Here is an 8,478-nt window from a genome sequence, read left to right as displayed (position 1 = left end):
AATAAAAAAGGTAACATTTTGTCAATGCACAATGTAATGTAATATGAATTAAGAATGTAAAGGATGTAAAGGAAAGTCAACAGAACAGGAAGGCAAAATGGAAAAGGGGATGTCATCTATATAAGATGGAAAGAGATATTGTATTATATAAACTTAACTTGCATCCCACCTCATGAGAAGAGAAGACTCCCTGGGAAAGACCCTGATGTTGGGAAAGATTGAGGCACAAGGAGAAGGGGACGACAGAGGACGAGATGGTTGGACAGTGTTCTCGAAGCTACAAACATGAGTCTGACCAAACTGCAGGAGGCAGTGGAAGACAGGAGTGCCTGGCGTGCTCTGGTCCATGGGGTCACGAAGAGTCGGACACGACTAAACGACAAGAACACCTTGCATCCCAGTACCATATGAAACAATCCTATTCCTCTTCTGAAAGATTTTCTTTAGGTGTTTCCATGTTACACCAACAACACCCAGGTTAGGGCCTAACTACACATTGTGCGAACTGCATGTTGCCTTGGAAGGCTCTGTATCTTGAAAGGGGAATATAAAGAATTGTAATAATAAACAAGCAGCTACCCACCTTCTTACAGTAAAAGTTCCTCCTGCACTGCAGTCAGCCTTGGGAAAAAGCTTCTCTATTAATGATACAAATAAACAAATAAAAATAAATGAACGAATCCACCACGGATCCTTCACATTCAGTAGTGATTCCACCCCTTAAGTGAAGTTCACTCCATTTCTGCATCAGTTTCAGGTTTCTCCTAAAAGGTCTGAAGAAAAAAATTGTACACTTTTTGTGTGTGTGAACATTTCTCCGAATATACACATTTTTATATGCCATTTCCCCTAACGCATGCATTTTTGCACACAATTTTCTCTAATATATACTTTCACCTTACCTTCTTGTACACATTTCACCCTCTAATGTACACATTTTCCAGTGTATTTCTTTGGTAGGAGAACTGCATCCTGAAATCCAGAGAAGTGCAAATTGTCAAGCTTATCTGCATTTCGTTTCAATGTATTGATACCAGAAGTGTGCATGAGGGAGGTCTGCATAAAATCCAAATTTCTCCCCCACTGCCTCTAGGCTCATGATTTCCAACTTGTGCACTGGTATCCTCTGCTTGGACAGGGTGACGACAATGCTTTATCCGTAGATTTTAAACGGCTTCAGCACTCACATCTGCAAAGCTAACAAATATTTATATAGGACATATGCACTGCAACATACACATTGATGAGAGCTCATCCCAAGTTCTTTGCGCAGAGATTTCTGATCGAGGCACACAAGAAGGCTCGTCAGATCACAATTCCAAGCCCTAGTGAAAAAGTCCTTTGGGAAATCTACAGTGGTTTTTTGATAAATGAATGAGCTATGAGATTGGGTGAAAATCCATTGGTCACAGAGCAGAGGAATATTCGCAAGGAGCCTGTCACCTTGGTGTCTTGCTTCCATGAAGGGATATTGTTATAAAGAAGGGTTTCTAAGGCAACCTATCCATGTTGTCTGCCTTAACCTTGCCTCATTTTTATCTCTGGTTCCCAGAATGGCAGCAGCACCATAAGCAATTGGGGAGAAAAACAAAAACATTCTATAGAAGAGAAGACTCTACAGTAGAAAGATGACAGTAGAACGAACACACACATTCTAAAAGTGTACTGGAGTATGCCAACTCCCATCAGCCCCAGCCAGCATAGCCAAGGATGAGGGATGATGGGAGATGTAGTCCAGCAACATATGGAGGGCCACAGGTTCCCTGTCCCAAAGTTAGTATTTTTGGTATGTGACTCACATCTGGGTTTTGCACCAAGCGAAGGTAGGCTACACCACTGGTAGCATCACCCTAGGAAAGTGGTCTTTCTTTAACATTAGCCCCTAATGCCTCTTTTTTCTAGAGAGAAGATTGAGTCTGATGAGGGCAACGCTTGAAGGAGCTGCCCAGATCCTGGTCTGCAACCCTGGTTCGTATGGAGCACTTAAACCACAGTCTCCCAGTGTGGATGTCACAGGAAACTGTGGTTTAAAAAACCAAGAAAAGCCAGGAAATGGGATTCTAGTTCAAAACATCTGGAGGGACCAGGTTGATTAGAAACACAGGCAAGAGACATTTCTGATACACTCGTACCTTGGTTTTTGAACAGCGTAGTTCTTGAACATTTTGGCTCCCGAACGCCACAAACCTGGAAGTGACTGCTCTGGTTTGCGAACTATTTTTGGAAGCCAAACGTCTGATGGGGCTTCCTCGGCTTCCGATTGGCTGCAGGAGCTTCCTTCGGTTTCCAAATGTTTCGGAAGTCAAACAGACTTCCGGAACAAATTCTGTTCGACTTCCAAAGTACGACTGTATTTCTGAGAAACCTGCTCTTAATCCACTATAGCAAGGTCAAGTTGTCCTCATGTCAAAACGTATTTTAAAAACTTTTGCCACCCTGGGACGGCAGAGCACAAAGCCATGTCCCTGCATCTCAATCATTCCTGCTCTTTTAATAGCTTGAATATTCTTGGGGGGTTGTGGTGGGCAGAGATGCAATTCTTCACAAACAGAACTTTCTTTCAAGTCAAAATTTTGTCCTGATAAAAGGCAGACAAAGAATTGGCTCCCCGCAGCAAGCCAGACATGAAGGAAAGCTTTTGTTTCTCTGCCAGCCCACAATGGCCATTGTTCACCAATAATACTTTGCAATAGAGCAGACTTATCAGATGCAGAAAGGGAATCCTCTTCTTATGTTTCCAATTCAATAAAACAACTGGAGCAGACTTTCTTCTTCATAATAATAACTCCCCTGCCTGGGTTGATGGTCTGGAACTTCAGAGATTTGAGGCTGATGCATTGCACTGCAGGAATCTAAATCAGCATGCTTTTTTCTTTAATGAAGAAAGCTCTACACAGGAACTACCAAAGTGGGACTACCCAAGTGGGGAATAAAATTGTGTGTAAAAATAAGCTTGGTATATTGGCTGGTGGTGTATACTCTTGAGTCTCATCTAACTATTTTCATAATTGTTTAACTTTTAGTCCATGATCTTGCCTTCTTTAAGTGGGGTTGTCAAAATTGGTGCAGGCACTGCTCCTATACCAGGAGTTAGGAACCATCTGCCTGTGGGCCAAATCAGACCTCGCATGCTTGTCTCCCAATTGCTCATTTGGAACCAAGGCATGCTGTCAGCACCAATCAGCTGATTGGTGGTGGTAGCTAACCTGGGTGGGATCTGCTGTGCTATGGGGTTCCTGACTGGAAATGCCCTTAGCACAGCCAGTCCCTGCCCCTGATCAGCAAGAACAACAGGCCATGATGGGATTTGTTCCTTCAGCAAGCTTGTTCCACAGCTGCCAAAACAACCCTAGAAAGAAGCAACACTTTTTATGGTTTAGCAGAATCACATATTGCACACAAACAGAAGCATTTCAACAAAAAAGAAGCTTGTTCGGTATTTCCACAGAAGATGAACCCAAACCATTAGATGAATTGCTCTATCAAGAGCCATTATATTCTCATAAATGAGTTCCCAGCACTCGAGAGTCTAAAGTCCCTGAATATAATGGATGCTGTGACTAATCCAGAGCAGCAATCTCTCTGTATGAGAGTTTGTATTGACTGGATCTATTAAGACAAAGAACAGCAATCGCTGGTAGAAACTGTTCACCAGCCTGGTCATTCAAAATCTTCAAGCAGGGAAGCATTTCTACTTGGTATTGTAGGTACTGATATTAATAGACAAGATAAAAAATTGTTTTTATATGCGACAACTGCAGCAAGAGTATTATTGGCACAGAAATGGAAGCAAGAAGAATTAGTGACGAAAGCGGAATGGCAGATGAAATTAATGGACTATGCAGAATTGGACAAGATGATTGGAAGAATTCGAAACTAGCGGGGCCAGAAATTCTTGAAAGATTGGAGTAAATATGTGAGTTATTTTGAAGCCTTATTTACCTAGGGATCCATTAGCCACGCAGTTCCCTTGGACCTCGGAGGGAACAAAAGTACCAGGAAATCTTCTTTGGAGAAAAAGAGTTTATTGAGATCTGAGCACAGAGTCAAGGTCTGTACTCAGAGACAGCCAACTGGATAATTCCTAAAAATATTCTGGCTGTAAAGCAAGTCACTTCAACAGACTTTCTTATACCCGCCGGACTTCCCCAATCGACTAGCAAATATTGCTTGCTAAACACAAAATATTGCTTGCTAAATCATTCCTGTCTTTCTGCTAAGCCAAGCACTCCCTCCCACCTCCTTGTACACGTGTCTTCTTTTGCTAGTTAAGCATTTCCTTCGTATCTCTTCCTATCTTGCATTACTTAAAAGCAGAAGTAAAGCAGGAAACATCTTGCTAGTGGTTTTCTTCTTGCATTACTAAGCAGAAGTAAAACAGGAAACATCTTGCTAGTGGTTTTTCTAGTTAACAGCAGTTTCTGGCTGGGCAGGAAGCGACCTTCTGACCTGTAGCTAGCATCAGCAGTTTCAAGTAGCTGGTTTAGGCTTTTGCAAGCAACTGCAATTTTTGGGCTGTTTTGACCCTCCTAGCAGAGTGCAGGAATTTACTATGCGTAGATAATATTTAAGAGCAACAGAATAAAATATTAAGAGAAACCTTTCCCATCTCCCTTTACTCCGTCCTCTTCTTTTGAACAATCTATTACTTAGATTCGTTCTGGGGTAGGGGTCTATATTCTCTCATTACAGCAATCACGCGAGGTCCCATCATGCGAGACATCATCTTTCCCATCATATGTTGCAGGCATTGCATTACGCAGGGTATACAGAAGCAGAAAAGCAATAGAAGCATTATTGGGCCTATTCTTTCCACAAATACGATACCGTTCATGCCAACAGAAATACGAGAGCATCCATATGACAAGAGCGGTACATATCACTCCTACCCACCAAACTCAATATCTCCATGGTTCCTCCCACCAATATTCAGGGGGTGTGCTCATTGTTGAAGAGCCCACTGATATTTGTGCCTCAAGGATCTCATCCTCAAGGATGAGAGCCCACCGGTGAGCTGATGCTCCCACTATGTGGGTCAATTTTTCTACTAACCCTGTTGGGTGGATTGAACTCTCGTGCTGCCTCCCCAGTGACCAGAGCATATGGAAGCTGAAATCCTGGGGTGGCAATTCTTACTGGCACTTGTTTAGTAATTTCAATGCACACCTGGCTAAGGCTCCCACCCCTGCAATACTTGCATTAAGATAGGTTCCGTCCCATCTATGACCTGGGTTAAGAGTAGGACCTGTTCTATCAAATGAGGTTGGTACAGTGCTCTACCTTCCGGATAACAGTTGACTACCCTCCCACAACAGCAAGAGCGGTACAGAACTAGATAGATTTCGATTGTCTCTGCAGCTTCCCGTAAGAGCACTGTCCACGCGTGCTGGTCAGTGGTGTGGGAGAGGAGCCACAACGGGGCAGTGGGGTGTCTCAATACGGTAATCTCATCAAACCCCAGTTTCCAATAGCCAAGGAGCACGCCATCTCTTACCACCGGCAAGACGAACCAGTCGTAGCAGAGGTCAGCAGGCCAATAAGGGCGGTATGGTTCGGTAGGGTCAGGGCAATAAGACATAGAGCAAGTCAATAAAGAAAATAAGAGAGAAAAGAGAAAGTCTTTGTAACTGTCCTTGTGATGATTAGTCGCAGGATCGCGTTGCCCGTGGCCTAACGCTTTTTCCTGGTAGCGTCAGACACAAGGTGATGATCAACTTCAGAGGGTCAGCAGGATTTCTCTTGCAAGTCCAGACACCCTTCTTCAGATGCGTGTGATGTACCCAGGGGATCACCTCGACTACTTTCACTGCAGTTGGGGATGAGGGGGTCGCCAGACACTGTCACTCAGAGGAACTGGTGAACCGGCTCAGCGAGACTGCCGCGGGACTGCAGGTGTACGCTCGAGGGAATACCTGGAAAGGAAGCAAACACACACAACAAACACAGGGATTGCACTTGTTCTTGGGTGATGTGATCTCCCATCTGCCCCAAACCGGCGGGGATGCCTCGGACGAAAGGGGTTGGCCTGCCATATAGAAGTTCAAAGGGTGATAGTTCTCAGTCTCTTGGTTGGCGCACAGGGCACATTTTGGGATATAGCAGCAGTTAGTTATAGCAGCTGTTAGTTGAGGTAGAATATTCTCCCAAGATGTGCTTTAGCAGCTGGGCCTCCCAAATGGGTGGACTCGTGGTAATTCTTTACAATTGTGCTGGCCAGATGTTGGGGCACAAAAACACGGCTGTCTGGTCCTTCCTGGAGCGTTGTTCCTTCTTGGCTGGTCCACTGCTGTTCATCAAGGGTGTAACGTGGTTCCACATCGTCTGGAGTGAGTTCTGGTACCAATATCAAAAGTTCTGGTGGTGCCTCTAAACTGGCTGGAGAACAAATGTCTACGTTGGGGGCGCTGCCTGTGGGCGCCCCTCCCATCCAATTATTCACCGTGCGTAGAGATATCAGCCTCTGGAGTGATATCAGCAAGGCAGTCGTCACTGGAGGGGATCTTCAGGATGCTGAGACACAGTCCAATCTGAAGCAGCTTTCTCCACTTGAATGTGGTGGACCCAAGGGGTGGTGCCAGCGATCTTTACAGCTGTGGGTGTGGAGAGCAGATGGGCCCTTCCAGCACGGTTGCAGTGGTGCCTGGGACCAGTCTTATCCACACCTCGTCACTTGGCTCAAACTGGTCACGCAAGGAGTTCGGGCCTGGGTTGAGAGAGAGAATCTCGAGAGAGAGACTGTACATAATTGTTCAATTCCACATCTTGAGCAGGGATAGGTGAAAGCATGCACACATAAGGAACCGGTCTCCCAAACATCATTTCAAAAGGGTGACAAGCGAATACGTTTCAATGGGAGGCTACAAACTCTAAGCAAAGCCAAGGGCAACATGAACTCCCAATTAGACCCTGTTTCTTGGGTCAATGGTTTTTCAAAGTCCTGTTCTTCCTTTCCTATTTTCCAGAACTTTGGGGCCTATATGCAGTACCCACCATCTTCCTTCTTCACTGGCAACAGTGGGGTGTTTCACTGTGATTGGCATTGTTTCAAGATTCCATGTTGAAGCAATCGCTTCAAATGCACCCACACCCCTTCAGCTGCCTGTCGTGGGATGGGTATTGGTTTTTATCTTCCACCCATAGTCCAGGGTCAACATCATGAAGCAGGCTAACAGGGAGGATTCCCTCCTCTTCTTTTACCATCATCAATGGTCTCTCAGGGGCACTTCTAAAGAAAACTCTCCTGCTGGTCCAGTTGTCATCATTACTTCCCTCATTGGTTGGAAGGAAATCTGGGCTTGTAATTTTGTTAACAAGTCTCGGCCCAATAAAGAATGGGACACTCTGGTATATACAAAAAAAATTGTGCTGGACTACTTGGCCACCTAGGCAGCAGGTAACAGACTGCAAAAACGGGGCCTTTTGCGATTTACCTGTGGCTCTAATTATATTAACCACTTGGTTTGTGGGTTTTGTTACAGGCACAGGTAAGACTGAGTGGGCAGCTCCCTTGTTCACCTTCTCCTACCTGTAATAAGGTAGCTAGGTTAAGGGCTGTGGCAACCTGAAACTTCAGGCGTGAATGTAATAACAGCATCTGGCACTTCCTCTTGGAGTTACACAGCTGGTGTCCTGTCCAAACGTGAATTTATCTGCCTTTTTGAGTAGGGTGGCCACTGCCACAATCACTCTCATACGGGGGGGGGGGCAACCTCTGTTCTGTTGGGGTTAGCTTCTCTGACAAGTATGCGACAGGTTGCTGCCAATTTTCCAGTTTCTGGCATGAGACTCCCTTGGCTACCCCCCTGGTCTTCATCTGTGAACAGGGTAAAAAGCTTCTCGGGGTTTGGATGCCAAGCACTGGGGCTTGTGGTAATGTCACTTTGAGATCCTGAAAAGCCTGCTGCTGTTCCCTGCCCCATATAAAAGGATCCTTCTCTATTCCCCTAGTTGACTCATGCAGGGGCCAAGCAATGCTTCTGTAGTTAGTAGTGAGTCCAGGGGATATTGTTCATCATCATAAGTGGGATTATAGGTTTTAAAAAAATCCCTTCAAACAATTTTACAATCTTTGCTGGATTCTCCTCAAAAGAGGGGTTCTGATTTCTTCAATTACAAACATCTGCACTTGAAAAGGGTATATGCTGGACCATGCCTCCGCTTGTCCAGCTGGGACAGGGGCTGGTGGATCATAAAACCCTCTGAAGGGGCATTTCTCCAGCTGCCTGATCCTTCCTGGTTTTCTCATACTGTCTGTGAGACATAACTCTCTTCGCCGCCTGTCCCCACTTACGTTGCCATCTCTTCCTCTTTTCAGGGGTGCAGTATTCTGCTGTCTCAACTAACAAGGGGCTTACATCCAACTTTTTCCTCAAATGGCTTTACAAACTCCTTTTAGTCTCTTTTTCTGTCTTTCTGTCCACATTTTCTTTCCTTGATTCATATCATCTAGTGTTTTCCTAAACTCTTCGTTATCTTCCT

The sequence above is a fragment of the Podarcis liolepis genome (genome assembly GCF_965112155.1).
Source record: "Podarcis liolepis genome assembly, chromosome: 6".
NCBI classification, from domain to species: Eukaryota; Metazoa; Chordata; class Lepidosauria; order Squamata; family Lacertidae; genus Podarcis; species Podarcis liolepis.
This window is presented reverse-complemented; position numbering follows the sequence as displayed.